This window comes from Prosopis cineraria, unplaced genomic scaffold, assembly GCF_029017545.1.
Source record: "Prosopis cineraria cultivar Desert tree isolate PC_DT_omini unplaced genomic scaffold, ASM2901754v1 PC12, whole genome shotgun sequence".
Classification (NCBI taxonomy): domain Eukaryota; kingdom Viridiplantae; phylum Streptophyta; class Magnoliopsida; order Fabales; family Fabaceae; genus Prosopis; species Prosopis cineraria.
Genome location: NW_026555343.1, coordinates 28,070,657 through 28,087,558, shown reverse-complemented (window position 1 = coordinate 28,087,558; position 16,902 = coordinate 28,070,657).

The window sequence follows — 16,902 nt, the reverse complement described above, 5'->3', positions numbered from 1 at the left end:
ACAAATGATCGAGGTCTACATATATGTTTTGTGACTTGCTTTCCTTTATTTGTTTTATTTCTCACAGTTATTGCCTATAATAAAATTTAAAATTGATTAATATTGTATTTTAATTATGAAAATTATAACTTTACACCAATAGTAGTATACCTTGAATTCATTAGAACCAAAATATTGTATAAACCAAGCCCACTTGCTAGGAGAAATAGAAGGAGGTAGTTTATCCAGCCTCTCCTTGTCAGTAGCATACTTTTGATAATAATCTCTACAATTTTCTTTTCCAATACCAAGCTTGTTTTTTCATTGTCTCAAATATAGTGGATTAAATTTTTCTTTTTTTTTCGTCTTCTTGCTGATATTTTTCCTAACAAATATAAGCATGTATAGTCGTTAGAAATTTAATAAGAAAAATAAGAAACATATAGTTGTTACCTTTCCCAAGTCTCACATTTCCCAAACTTTATAGTTGCTTATGTGCCTCATCCCCAATTAAAAGAATAGGTGCAGTCCTATGTCCTTCTTTACCATCAAATGGTCTCTTATATTTGAGCCATAAGTGGCTAGGTGGTAGAAATCATTTATGGCCCATATAACACAACTTGTTCCTCAAGGAAATTGAATGTGTATCTTTATGGAAGCATAGACATGCAAGCTTGCCTTTAGTGGACCACCTTAAATGATTCCTATATGCAGGAAAATCATTTATTATCTACAAGATAGCTGTGTGTATGGTAAAATTTGATTTAGAATGTGCATCATATGTTTGAGCACCAACTTCCATTTCAACTCCTCCATCATTGGTCACATGTAAACATTTATTTCATCACCAAGACACTTATGACTAGGAATAAGAAGTGTCATTGTAAAATATGGGTTTTTCATGCAAAGCCATGGCGGTAAATTATAAGGTTCAATAACAACGGGCCATATACTTTGATTGGAACTCACATTCCAAAAGAGTTAAAACCCATCTCTTGCCAAACCCAACCGAACATTTCTTGGATGAGTAGAGAAGCTAGGATATTGTTGGTCCAAGGACTTCCAAGCAAGAGAGTTTGCAGGATGCTTAACACATCATCCTTAATGCGTTTCTCTTTGTACCATCTCATTTTGGAAGATGTGTCTTTTGCCATGTAAAGCCAAATAAAGCATTCAAAGCGAGCATGCATGGGATTACAATCTAAGTACTTGATACTTTTACATTTATTTAATTCAAGTTTAAATTATGGCAAAAAAATAATAAAAACACTGCTCATATATTTAAGTAGTTATATAATATAATCTAAATATGATCAAGACAAAATTGAATAAAAATTTTATTATACTCTGCTTCATTCATATAATAGCTTATTTAAATTATCTTGTTTGCAAAATAGTGTTACCCAAGTTAGCAAATAAAAAAAGTTTAGTTGCCCTTTTTATTTAAAAAATTAAACATATTTATGAAGTGCTAACCATATATTATATTATCATCTTAATTTGAACATAAAAGGAAAAAGAAATAGATATAGATGTTAGAACGAATGAACTAAATGTATTATAAGTAGTAATCTAATAGTCAAAGTTTAAATCATCATTATTTTCTTTTTGCAAAAAAAAATTGGTATTTTAAATTGGGGTATCAATTTTGTAGCAAAAATGCCAAAATAGGATTTAAAAAAAAGGGGATAGACAAAGCATTTCTATTAATTCTCATATGTATAATACTAATCAGTCATATAAAAGACTAGAGAACAAAAGAATCACACAATTAAAATAGTTTAGTTTTAGGTGGTGATATAAGCATGTCTTAATTCGAAAGACTTTTATTGTTATTTGGATGATTAATTTTTATGGGGAATATATGTCTTTTTACCATGAAAAAAAATAACAAAAAGAGGTAAATTTATAATTTTTAAGATTTTAAAAAATTATAAAAAAAATACTTTTTTACTTGCAGGTTAGCTTGCTAATCCACCAACCCATTGTAAGTTGTGCAGGTTGGTAGAATTTAACCCACATAGAATGCGGGTCGTGCCACCCCCCGGCCAAACCCACAACTAGCTATAAGTTAACCAGTATTACTAGCTCTACCTACCTGGATGCTGTCATTTTCATTTGGTAGCAACTCATTATCACCGTTGTAGGTGTGTTTTGGTGGCAACTATTATATGTTGCCACTAAAACTCAACTTTTTGTGGTGACATATGATGGCAACATTTTGTCACTGCTATAAAGTAAGTCTTGGCAGTGACTTTCAAATGTCACAATCGAAGATCATACTTTTAGTAACGCTACCAAAGGGAACTACTAAAAGCCTTTTTTTTTTGTGTGTAGTGTTTGGTATATGCCCACTATTTATGGGCATCAAGTCCTCAAATTTTATAACAAGACTTACAATAGAGAATAAATCAACATAATGGTAAACTATATAACATTTGGGTGATATATGTATTAATCATAGAAAACTTCAAATAGGCCATTCATGTTATAAGTTATTTAACTTTAATTGGAGAATGCTAAAGGATAACTCTTGGAAGGTTATGGACATCCACATTATATCACAATATTTATAACAGTAGACACATCTTAAAAAAAAAAAACTCTTTAAACCTCTTTATAAGAAATAAGAAATCGTTTCATAGGAAGCAAGGAATACTATAAGGTCTATAAATATGTTTGAGATTTATTTTTTTAAAAGAATTGTCATATTGATTGTTTAAATTTTGGTCAAAAATAAAGAAACGATAGAGAGGGAGGCAAGAAAAGTATCCTACCACTCTATCGGAGTGTAGTGAGTCAAGCAATGGACCAAAATTAAGATGCTAATTTTTCTGTTCTCTTTCTTTTCTTATTGGCTATAACTAGATGTTAAAATTAAAATGTAAAAAAGATAAATGAAACTTCTAATCTCTCAAGTTTATCTCAATTATTAGTTTAATCTTTTAAGTTTATTTTTCATCAATTCTATTTCTTACATTTTCATAAATTATTATATTAGCACTTTAAGTTTTTTTTTTAAAATATCCTCAAATTAATCTAATGTATAAGATATTTTGATAACTTGGCATACATATATAGCTAAAAGAGAAAAAAAATAGCCCTCAAATCAGTTTAAATTTTATTAATCTAGTCTCTTACCCTATATTTGTTTTTAATTTGTGAGTATTTATTCTACCTAAATAATTACATTTCTTTTCATTAATCTACATGGCTACCATCAATAATATTATATTATCTATATAAGTAGATTTTAACAGTGTTACTTGTTATTTAAATAATAAATACCAAATTGATAACTGAAATAGATGTAAAGGATTAAATTGATAATAATTAATTTAAGGGATCAAATTGATAAATTTGGTAAATTTGAAGGGATAAAAATTCTATTATCCCAAATTTAAATGAAAAATGATACTATGGTAGTTGTGGTGATATGATGACAATGAAATAGCATGAGATATTTTTGACAATAAGTTTAAACGACAAATGACATTATAGTGCCTTTATTTGTGTGTTTGTGTGTGTGTATCGATATTACAGCTAGATCCCAAGAGATATTTTTTAACAATAAATTTAAATGAGAAATGACCATAGTCCCTTTATTTAAAATCATTATATATATAAAAGTTGGGTTAAGAGTTATGAGAGAATGTCACGTATCTATTTCAGGTTTGCTACAATTATATACCTCAAAATATCTTTCTTGCAATTATGTGCTATAGAGTTAAGTTTGGAGTTAGGTTTGGAATAGTTTTATTATTTTTTAATATATATATATATATATAACATATTATTTCAGGTTTGGAGTTTGAAATTCACTAATCGTGTATGCACCAAATTAAACTAAGTAGACACCCTAATTCGTATAGAAAGCAACATAGGTTGAATCCACTAACGAGTTAGATTTAAAATTGACTAAGAATGATTATCAAATGTACTATAAACAACAAAAGAAATTGGTTTGACTAATTGCCTAAAAATGCAATTAGAATTCTAACTAATGTTATGCAATTTTGGTTTTAAGAGAAAATGGGTGAACAAATGAAAGTGTGTTGGCAACAATGAATGGAAGTGATCCTAGCTAGGAGTATGATGGTGAAAAAATCCTTATTCAATAATCAAATTGCTAAGGAAATAACTCTTATTGGCCAAATGTAGTTTAAGACCATCCCAAACATCTAACAAAACCACATACAAAAGCCTAACCATTTAGTACTCATTTAGTGAACTAAATTAGCATCCACATATGAAAGTGTTCGTAAAAAACAAACAATTAAGGCATAGTGTCGCGAGGCGTGCCAAAGATGTGAGGTCTCAAGAGGATGGAAGAACTTGATTTCTAATCAAACGCAAGGAACTTGGGCTCCTTTACCACAGTTCACCTGGATGTGAGAATGTGAAGTAAAGAATACTAATATACATGCAAAAAAGTATAGATGCATTAATTAAAGAAAAAAGATGGCGAGCTATGATGGCCGTGCAATGAAAAATAAAGATTAGAGCTACATGATAAAAAGAAAAATAAAGTAACAGACACAGAGTCTGAGGCTAATAGTTTGTTGATACTGATGATGATTGTTGAGAGAGAGATCCTCTATTTATAGATAATCCTAGCTTGGTGCCCAAGCCCCATGATTGCCACTTTCCTTAAATTTAGGAAGCACTTCCTCCATCATATTCACTCATCATAGGTGATGGTCTTGACTTAATGGCTAAGACTTTGTAAATATTATTTTAAAGCCAATTAAGTTGAGTTGGCCAGGGCCTCCATGTTCACAATTTAGGTGCATACAAATTGGCCAGAGTCTTGATAGGCCAATTTTGTATGGATATATCTTGAAAGACCGGCTCATTCTCATTCTAATTAATGGTTGATCTGGTATATTTTTTAAAGGACACCCTTGTGATTAAGGATTAAGGACCATGTGGACCAGCTTAGGATTAAGTTTCTCAAAATTTAGGACCTCAAGAGCTGGTTTTGGAATTAGCCCTTTGAGTTATTGGACTTTAAGGACTGATTCTATAAAATCTAGCTGTTGTAAAGCCCCTTGTAGAGAAAGCCTTTTAAGAGAGAGCTCTCGTGAAAAGGGCCTTTGTAAAACTTGCCTTTCTGACTTTAGCCCCTACGGTGCCGACCCTTATGGCTACGCCCTATGACTTCAGCCCCTTTGATTCTGGCCCTTGTGGTTGTGCCCCTTGGTTGCAGCCCTTATGACTTTGGCCCTTATGGCTTCGGCCTCTCTGGTGCTAGCTTTGATGACTTCGGCCCTTGTGGCTTCGGCCCCTCTGGTGCTGGCCTTGATGACTTCGGCCCTTGTGGCTCCGACCCTTCTGGTGCTGGCCTAAATGGCTTTAGCCCTTGTGGCTCCAACCCCTCTGGTGCTAGCCCCAATGGCTTCAGCCTCGATGGTGCTAGCCCGATAACTTTGGCCCTTATAGCTTAAACCCTTCCAGTGCTGGCCCTAATTAATGGCTTTGGCCCCAATGGTGCTAACCCCAATGACTTCTGCCCTTGTGGCTCCGGCCCCTTTAGTGCAACTAAGGTGTGGTGTCACGAGGCATGCCAGAGATGTGAGGTCTCAAGAGGATGGAAGAACATAATTTCTAATCAAATGCAGGGAACCCAACTCCCTTACCATAGTTCACTCGGATGTGAGAATGCAAAGTGAAGAATACTAATGTAGATGCAGAAAAGCAAAGATGCATTAATTAAAAAAAAGGGTGGCGGGCTATGCTAGCCATACAATGAAAAATGAAGACTAAAGCTACATGATAAAAAGAAAAATAAAGTAACAAATGTAAAGTTTGAGGCTGGTAGTTTGTTGATGTTGATGATGATTGTTGAGAAAGAGCTCCTCTATTTATAGATGATCCTAGTTTGATGCCCAAGCCCTATGATTGCCACTTTACTTGAATTTAGAAAGCACTTCATCATGTTCACTCATCATGGGTGATGGTCTTGACTTAATGGCTAAGACTTTAAAAATATTATTTTAAAGCCAATTAAGTTAAGTTGGGCCAAGGCCTTCATGTTCACAATTTGGGTACAAACAAAAAGCCTAACTACTAGTACTCATTTAGTGAACTAAATTAGTATCATTAAGCTCTCAATGTGTCATTAAGCTAAGAACAGTACCTAAAACAATGCCTAACCAAGAACTAATTCCAAATTAACTTCAATTAGAACTTGTTGAGGCCTCACAATGTAACTATACAATTGCTATGCATTAAACCATTGAATTAAAAAATTAAGCAATAACTTCAGCAACCAATCAACTCAGCAACAAGTATCCTCAATCAAAATGACAAAGGCATATAATTAAACATCTTGAACGCAACATTACAACTTCACTAATTCAACTATGAAAAGGGAAATTGCAATTAGAAAAACCAAGAGGAACTAGAGTTTATAAATTCTTAGCTATTGAAATCCATGAATTCAATCTTCAATCCATCAATCCCCTAGGAATCGAGATGCTCCTAGCCTCGCCTCACTTCTCCCTCCAAATCAGCTCCAAAATCATATAAGACACTCGGTCATTTATAGAAGAATGAAGAACACGATCTTGCTTGGATGAGAAAAATTGACCGAATGTTATTTCAGGATTTTATGCGCATCGGACGGTGAGTGAATCAATTGATTTTCAATCTGGAATGAAGGTAAGAACAAGGTAGAATCTAGGAATTGGAGATGGAAAGAGAGAGGGAGGGAGAGTACGAATGAATACATGCGATCGTGGAAGTATCTACTCTAAGTGAATAAATGAATCCTAAAATAAATGGAGAGCACGTGACATGAGAGAAGAGAAGGAAGTGGAGTTGTAATGAATAATTTGGTGAAAAGAAGAATGAAATTTAGACTTGAAGTTGGAGTGATCAAGAACTTTTTTTTAATAATCAAATAAAAACCGAGAAAGTGATATATTGAAATGGAGACCACATGCTATTTTTTTTTAATTCCATATTTAGGAAATTAGTTAAATGATGGAAATTCCAAAATTGATGGAATGAAAAATGGAATACCAAGTGGAAAGACAAGAAAGTGGAAAGTGCAGGGAGTGGAATTGAGATGAAACGAAGTCTAATAGAATCAAAGAATGGCTTAGGAAAAATACTAAAAAAAAATGGAGAAGAAAATAAAATAAAAGGAAAGGGAAATTTTTCAATTTATCCTCTTTCTTCTTCACTTTTCCATGGAGCCACCTACACACAAAATAATAAAATCAATGGAAAATAAATTTTATGAAATAAAAAATAATATTCAATAAAATCTGAAAAAAATATGTAATTAGGTCACAAAAATTTTCTAAAACATTTCTTTGCCCTTTAATCATGAGTATTACCTATTTATTCCAAACTATATCAAAACAAGTGCTAAAAAGCCAAGATAAGAAAGATAAAAGTGTGTAAAATATATGAATTATCAAAGTTAGATGCAGGATGAATTATCAATATATATAAAATATATTATTCAGATTTAGAGTTAGGTATGGGATGAATTATTAAATTTTAAATGCAGATAAAAATTATTTTGACCTACTTAAAATTCAAATCTGATCATTTAAAAAGAAGTAATCAAAACTGAAAATGTTTATCTATTTGAATTCAAATTTATATCTATTTATTAAAAAAATTTAGGGAAACATCTGTGTTTAAAATTTCTGATTTATCTTGATGAGTTCCAAAAATTTCAATCTATCCTAAAAATATTGCAAAAATTAAGCTTCATATAATCGAGTATGTATATATATATATTTGAATTCAAATTAAAATCTTTCTGTTTAAAAATTTAGAAAAAAAAAAAGAATCCGCATTTGAATGTTTAGATCTATTTTCATGATTTTGAAAAATTGTCATCGTATAATATTTATTTAAATTCAAATTAGTATCTATCTATCTAAATATTTAAAAAATTATTATAGATTTAACTAGGTCTATCTATTTCGGTAGCTAATATGTAGAAAATAAAATTAAAAAAAAACTGGAGATTTAACTCTTCGTGAATAGATTTACTGTAATAAAATATTTATTAGTTTATCTTTTAGACAAATCGGTTTTGAAAATAAGCAGTGCCTTTTGGCCCAAAAAAATGAGTGGTGCCTATTATTTATAATTAAGGGGAAAAATATAGGTCCTCGATATCTTATATAAAAAAGCTACTTGGTGATAATTAAATTGGAACCGATGAAGTTTAAAATTTCAAATATATTAATAACAACAATTAACTAATGTCAATAAAAAAATAATTAGTAAAAATATAAATCATGAGTTTAAAAGTACACACCATTCAATATATAAATAGTTGAAATTCATGAAATTTTAAATTATGAATTTAATAATGATTATTTATACTAAATATAATGCGAATTTTTGAAGATATATTGACTTGTATTTCAAAGTTCATTCTATTTTGAATTTTTAAATTTAAAATGTAAAATTAAATCTAATCTAAATTAAAAAATTGTAATTTAGATTAGATTAGCAATTTGAATTTGAATTTCCTGCCAACCTTCATACTATAGCAATTATAAATATTTGTGTTTTGCTACAATTTCATTGCACACCTCTAGCTTCAATTAATTCATGTATCATCCTTGACGGTGAGTATTTTTTTTAGGTAACGGTATTAAAATTATTTTTCAATTCATCATCATGTATTTACATAGTTAATGTTTAATTACTTTGTCTTTCATTTATCTATAACAAATCTACCTTAATGTTTCACTCTAATATGTTATTTACAACTAGGTTTCACGTTGTTCATGCTTTCAACCTGGCACATAAGGGTATTAATATTATCTTTTAATTCATCACATACTTATATTACTAATGTTTACTTTGTTGTTCATTTGTTTGTTACAAGTCTATCTTAATGTTTCATTCCATTATATAGGTTTCACATTCTTCATACTATTAACCCTATAAGTCAAAGGTGGGTGACATAACATAGTTTGAGTAATTCATTTTTCAAAACACTGAGTCTAAACTTATCAAGCAAATTAAATGATATTGAGTTAGTGTTTCAAGATACTAACTCGAGTCTTTGTGACTATAGTCTTACACAAAAAAGCAACAATTTTATTTGTCTATATTAGTTACTCCTTTTTAATTTGTCTTACATTATTTACTCCCTTTTTTATAAGGTAATCGAATTTTTATAATTTATGAGATGATATATTTGTTCATAGGTCATTGCCATAAATCTTTCTTGACTTCTCCAATTTTCTAGTAACTTCTTTAATATTTTCAAGGTGTCTTTTTTTTTTTTTTGCAATTCTCTACTTCAAAAGTCAGGTTTGTTATAGTTTATGAATTAATTTAGGTTTAGTGAGCAAAATAAATTCTGAAGTATTGTTTAAAAATCACTTTCAATCTTGAACTCTTAGAATGTACAAAATAAATTCTAAACTATTAAATTCATAGCAAAATGAATCCTGATAGTTTAGAGTTTATTTTATACATTTTAAGAGTTTAAAGTTAAAGAGACTTTTTAGGCAATACTTCAAAGTTTATTTTGCTCATTAACCCATTAGTTTAGGGTGATATTTTAAATATTTATAGATATCAATTAAAGCGATAGTTGAAAGATGTATAACTTTTAATATTTAATTTTTTTAATCTCCAAAAGTGGTGAATAATGTAAATAATATTCTTTATTTAAATAAAAATATTTTTTAATTTGATGAAAATAAAGTTTTATCTATTATATATAAAAAAGTAGGGTTAGTTTTGGTGTTCTTCCTCGATTCTATATTTTGGGTTGACTTTCTTGCAGTTCTATATTTCGGTAGTTAGGTTTAGTAATTGCTTTTAATTAAATTGGTTCAAAAGATAGTGTGATTGATTAACAAAATTATTCTAGGTATTTTATTTTGATTTATTTTAATTACCTTAAATAATTACGCAATATCAAATTATATCAATCCAATTATTTGTTTTACATAATTTTACTCCATTAAAATGTTATAGATATTTAACTTTAAGATTGAAATCTAAATATATCATGTAATCAATTAATATTTTTGTTAATATTTTGAATTTTTTATTTCTATAATTTGTTTTCAATTTAATATTATCGTGATGAAATTTTTAATAATAGAATATAATATTATTGGATTTTTTCTATGACAACTAATTATTGTATAATATAATTATTTTTTAAAAAAAATCCATATGATTATAATATTCTTCAAAAATATAATTGTATATTTTAATTATTATTCATGTTGGATTTAATATTAGTAAATATTGGATTTAAAATTTAAATATGTAACCAAGATATGTTAAAGGCACAAAAATTATCATATTCAAGCAAATTGATTTTGCCAAATCAATCATATACTCCATAACTAATTGAAAATTTGATCATACTAGAATTTGAGTAGGATATATTAATAGTATCAATCAATATATTCAATTATTTTGGATTGCCAACATAATGTAGTTAATAATAAAGAGACTGTAGGTTTAAATTTTGAATTTTAATCTGGACCAACTAAAAATTAACATATAATAATTATGTACAGTTTCCAATTTTAATTTACATTTTCCTACCATGTAGATATTATCCTAATTATAAAAAAAATGGTATTAGATATTCACACAAAAAAATTGCATTAACTACTATTTTATTCCAATCAAGATTGTTAAAAGAAAAAATTAATCTTTTAGTCCTTATAGTTTTGACTTAGTTATAACTCAATCCCTAAACTTTAACTCATTATAACTCAATCCTTGAAGTTTTAACTCAAATATAAATCAGTTCCTAAACTTTGACTATCGTAATTTAGTTTCTAAAGTTTTAATCTTTGAAATATTGATCCTTGTACTTTAAAAAATAAACTTATAAAGGTCAAAAATATTTTAACACTTATCACTAATATTTTAAATTATTAAATCCTTTTAATCTTTATAAATATTATAAATATTAAAATTTTTAAGCTTTATAATTTTATTTTTTTAAAATATAAGGATCAATATTTAAGAGGTTGAAACTTTAAGGAGTAAATTATAAGAAGCAAAGTTTAAAGATTGATTTATAATCGAGTGAAAAATTTAGCGATTGAATTATAATTAAGGCAAAACTACATGGATCACAAGATTAATTTTTCCTTGTTAAAATCATGAGTTTATAGAAACTTGTGAGGACAGAGAAGTGTTAATAAAAATTTGGTACCAAATAAATTAATATATTATAAATGTATCATCCTAAATTAAATAGTCAATAAAAATAGTAAAGTAAAGAACAAAATTATAAATAAAATTTTTAAAACTAAATATCCTTAATATATTAAATCTAATTTCATGAGTTCCATTTTCAAAATTAAAACTAATTACACAAATTTATATAAAAATTAAGAATTAAAGTAGTTTTTAAAATTTTCTATTTATGTATATATGTGTATAAGAAATAAAATGGCTTATGACAATTTAAAATGACCTATTTATTTAAGATTAAAAAATAAGTAATTTTAGTTTGGAGTTTTAGTGATTTTATAAAAAGAGATTTATTTTGTAAAGATTTTATAAATCAGACAAATGTTTTGTTACAATAATAAAAAAACTATTATTAGTTAGTTATTTTTAAATTTTATGATATCATCTATGGCATTAGTTTAATTTTAGAAACTACTCAAATTAACTTCTTAAAATAATAAAAAATCTGCACTTTTGGAATTTTGATTATTTTTAAAATTTTAAATAAACATCATACAAACTCACAAAGTAATTTTTTTAAAAAATAATATTTTTTATAAAATAAGCTAAAACTAATTGGCCCTATATCCAACTCACTTTGTGACTTCAAGCGTCATTTGAAGGCAAAGTTAATTTTGGGGGATCAATACCTATTTTTTCTCCCTAAGATATACCAAGCAACTGAACTATGTTTATTTTTCAGAATTAATCATACCTTTTGAAAGCATTTGAAAGTTTTGAACTACTCTAATTTTAGTAGGATAAATTAATAATATCAGTCAATATATTTAGCCGTTGTGAAATTGTCAAAATTAGGTAATTAATAATAAAAAGGATTTGGGTTTAAATTGTGTTTTAAGCCTGATTAGTTAAAATTCCAATATCAGATAATTCAATAAGATTCATAGTATTAATTCCAATTTTCCTCATGCATAGATATTATATTGATTATAAATAAATGGTGTTGACTACTATTTCATTCAACACTTTTAACTTTGATTGACTCCCATAACATCCATGAGCCTATTTTATTTGTGCTCCTTGATTGGTGCCTATACTTTTTCACATTCATTCATCTTTCTTTTAATAAAGCTTTAATTATATTAGGAATGTGATGCTTCACATGTATTGTTTGAGGCTAGTATTAGATGTAGTGACATTCTTTTAGAGTTTTATAGCTTGAAAACGTGTTCAAGGCTAATGGTGAAGATGCTAATGGTAGTGATTTTTCACAAATGAGAAAAATGCGTGTGATCTCATGCAATTGACAATTCAACCGAGATGAAGAATCTGGGTGGATAGTAGTGATGATAAGCTTATATTGAACATAGTGAGATGTGAGAAGACAAAGAACTGAACAAGCATGATGTGAGGTTTTGTTTATGTTGGGTTTCAATAAATTGCCTTCTTCAATTCATTTTGAATCAATGTTTTTTGTTGACTAATTTTGTTTTAGTTTTCAATTATGATTGTAGTTTATTTTATTCGTAGTTCTATTTTGTTAGTAACTTGTACTACCATTATGCCAGTTATTTTGTATTATGTAAATACAGTTGGTCTTCTTTATAAATCCTATTTATTTTGCATCCTTTTTATGATACTAAATTTATGTAATGAGGTTCACAGAGTTTTCCCACATTGCCCAATTCGATCGAATGAAAGTATACATTCAACATATTAAAACTTATATTTAGATGCCTTTTAAGTGAATTTTTTCTTTTAAAAAAACATTCAAGGCAATTTATATGGTCTTTCAGTTTGCATTCTTGCAGGCTTCAAATAGGCTCAAATTATAGTGGTTATGCCTACGTTTTTTATTTTTTAGTTTGATTAGATCAAAAGGTTCAAAATTGTATTGGTAACTTGTGATGCCAATTTTGTAAGTTTTAGTGCTATACCTAAAATAAAGCTGAAAGTGGGTGTCCCAGTTATTCTAATGCAAAATGTTAATAAGTCTATTTAGTTGTGCAATATTACGAATCCCATAGTTATATGAACTAGAAAACATGTTATCGAGGCCAAAGACATGGATGAATCAAATGTGGAAATGAAAATATGTATACTGCATATTGGTATGAGTCCATCTAATTTCAAGTTGCTATTTACTATGAGAAGAAGGTAGTTTCCCATTATGTTGGCTTTTGCAATAACTATTAATAAGAGCAAAGGTCAGAGCCTGTCATGTTGGTTTATATCTATCTCATCCTATTTTCATTCATGGGCAATTATATGTTATTTTTTCTTGTATCGAATTAGGGAGGGTTTAAAAATATTGGTTTTGGATGAATATGGTCGCTTTACATATATAACTTCTAATGTCATTTATAAGAAATCTTTGATAACTTAGTCTAAAAAATTATGATTTTTTTAGTCAGTTTTCTATTTTATCCATTTACATAATATGTTTTTAGTTTTTATCATTTGTTTTACTCTAATATGCATATTTAATATTAATAATGATAATTACACAGCCTTACTATATATAGAATAATATGGAAAAGGTATCTCCTACAAGTTGTTATTTCAGAAAAGATTTTTTTGTGGCATTGACACCTATTTAAAAATATTATTATAGAAACCTTGTTCATCATACAGGTATTTTACTAGTTTTAAGACTAAAGTATAGTTTTAGTAATTATTGTATATAAAGTTTCAATTTCATCATTTAATTTTACAAAATATTTTTTTAGTTCTCTAACTCTAATAACACTATTAGTTTCAAATAATTTTTTTTTAACTAATCATTGTTATTTAAAAAACATTAAACTTATATATGTCAACACTTAAAAATATTTTGTCAATATTTAAAATATTATTGTAGAATTTTTTTGTAATGAAACTAACAATGTTATAGTTAAAGGATTGAAAGGATACTTTATAAATAAAATTTTGTATAAAGTTAAAAGAATAAATATATACTTTAACCAAATTTAAAAACAAAATTCCCCCCTTACCTGTTATTAGCCATCAATTGATCAAAGATCATTACAACCTTCATTTAAAAAAAAAAATATTAGCCATTCAGCTACAAATCCTTTTTTTTTAATATACAAAAATATTATAAAATAAAAATAATTTTTAGAATGACAGTAACAATTTTTGTCTTAACAATAAGAAAACTTCATAAATTAACAACATTTTTTCATTACATCACTTGATATCTTGGAGAATTTGGGAATATTATTGCTCCCTACCCAGACTAATCCAAACCACCATATGTGTGGGACCATTATTATGAATAGCGGTCTCATGAATAAATTAAGAATGTTTTTGATATATTTATTTAATGTGATTGCATGTATTGGGACTCGAACTCGAGATTCTAGGATAAACTAATTCAACTCTCTCAACCAATTCAAGTAAGTGCCCCTTGATAAATTAACAACTTTTTCGTGAAAGAAAAAATTGAAATTAAATAACATCTATACTGTAAGAAAAATGTTTTTACTTTTAATTTTTAATTATTACAAGTTTAAAATTAACAACTATTTGTTCACAAAATCAATTATTGCAAGTTTTAATAATTATCCATGAACAACCTTGCAATTAAATAACAAATATACCATGAGGAATAACAACCTTGATTTCAGTCATTAACAACTACAAGTTCAAAATTAACAAATTCTTCATAGAAGAAAATCTGAAATTGAATAACAATTGAACCGCTACAATATAAGTATTTTTTTTTTGTAATGAATTAAGATTAATAAATATATTTGAGACTTCATTTTAAAATTACCATATTCATTTTTTAATATGATAATATATATTTAATGAGAGCAATAAATTAAATTTTTTAAAAATTAAATGTGAAAGAGAATTGGTAGTTTTGCCAATAATTTTGGTTGAAAATTCAAATAAAGTAAGGGCTACGACGGAGGTAAGAAAAAATTCTGCTTACTATAATAGTGAGTCAAGAAATTATGCCAATACCACATTTGCATCTTTTGTTTCTATCTGTTCTTTTTTAGGTAATATGTCATTATTGATCTGTGATTTAAAAATTAAGCTGTTTATTTTTTTTTGTATTTCTTTCTTATTTGCTAAAAAGTTGTTAAAAGTTAAAAATTACATCAATTTAGAGCCAAGGTTAGTTTACTACTCTCCATATTGATTTTCATCCTAAACCTTCTTGAATATCAGAATCATCATATCCAGAAGCCAAAGATACTTCTAGATATATGAACAAGGAACGAGGAAGGAGGAAGAAAAAGATGATAGTCACCTAGATCTAGGTGAGGGGTTGGAGTGCAAACTTTATCAAAGGGAATAGGAAGTATAATTAGATCTAGAACTTTAGATTTAAAATATTGTGAGGAGTGAAATCGAGGGTACGATCATGAAAATTTAGAATAATGGGTAGTGATGAGAGAGCTTTAAAATTATTTTAGAATAATTTAAGTATTATGAATTATTATTTTTATTGAGACTCTTATTTGAAACTGTTTAATTATAATTCTTATATTTTTAATGGAATCATTTTGTTTATTTTTTAATTATTTCTAAATTTTCACTAAAATCACTTATATAGTTTAAAATAATTTTGATATTTATAGTTTCTATTTGATGTTTAAATTGTTTTATCAAGTCAAATTGTTATACGTAGTAAGCGTTTCATTATAATTATTATTTAAAACAAGTAGTTGGAGTTTTAATCCCAACTCTTGCGCATGTAATATAACCTATTTTATATGGTTATATGTACTGGCAAACTAAATTTTTCTATTAGTAAAGTATATATCATTCGTGTATTACCAAAAGTAATTTAAGAAAATGACTTTGATGGGAAGAAGACTAATGACAAATATGATTCAGAAAGTGGCCCTGTCTCTTAAAATCTCTTTATTAGTAATAGATCAGAGTTAGAAACTAATTCTTAAAAATGATAGAGTTCCTAAACAACCATATCTTAGATTTAATATTTTTTCTAATTTTATTTATAAGTTACTTATAGCATATTTTACTGAAACCAAGGAAAACCTTAAGTCTTATTAATTTTGTCTTAAAATTTAATGAATTTTTATCTTTATCCCTAATAAATATTCTTGAATTTCATTACTGGTAATTTTATGTAATAAAGGCAAAAATGTAAAGAGAAGAATTAAAAATTGACAAGTATCCTATAAATAAGACTAAATTATTTTCTCTCTCTATCCTATAAACAGGACCAGAGGATGAAAATGATGATAAGAGTTAGAAACATGTCCTTATTTATCATCTTTTAAAATTAAGGTGTTAATTTTTCTTTTCTATTTCTTTTCTTATTGGCTATAAATAGATGCTAAAATCAAAATTTAAATGAAAAATGATACAACGGTGGTTATGGTGATATGATGACAATGAAATCCCATGAGATATCTTTGACAAAAAGTTTAAATGAGAAATGATAGTATATATTTAATGAGAGTAACTCATTAATTTTTTTTGAATATATGTGAAAGATAATTGGCAGTTTTGCCAATAAATTTTGATTGAAAATCCAAATAAAGTAAGGGCAACAAGGGAGGCAAGAAAACCTCATGCATACCATAGTTGTGGCTCAAGAAATAATGCCAATACTACATGTACATCTTTTTGTTTATATCTGTTCTTTTTTAGGTAACGTGTCTTTATTTGTGATTTAAAAATTGAGATGTTAATTTTTCTTTTCTATTTCTTCTCTTATTTGCTAAAAAGTTATATTTAATGAGAGAAAGAAATTAATTATTTTAAATAAGTGTGCAA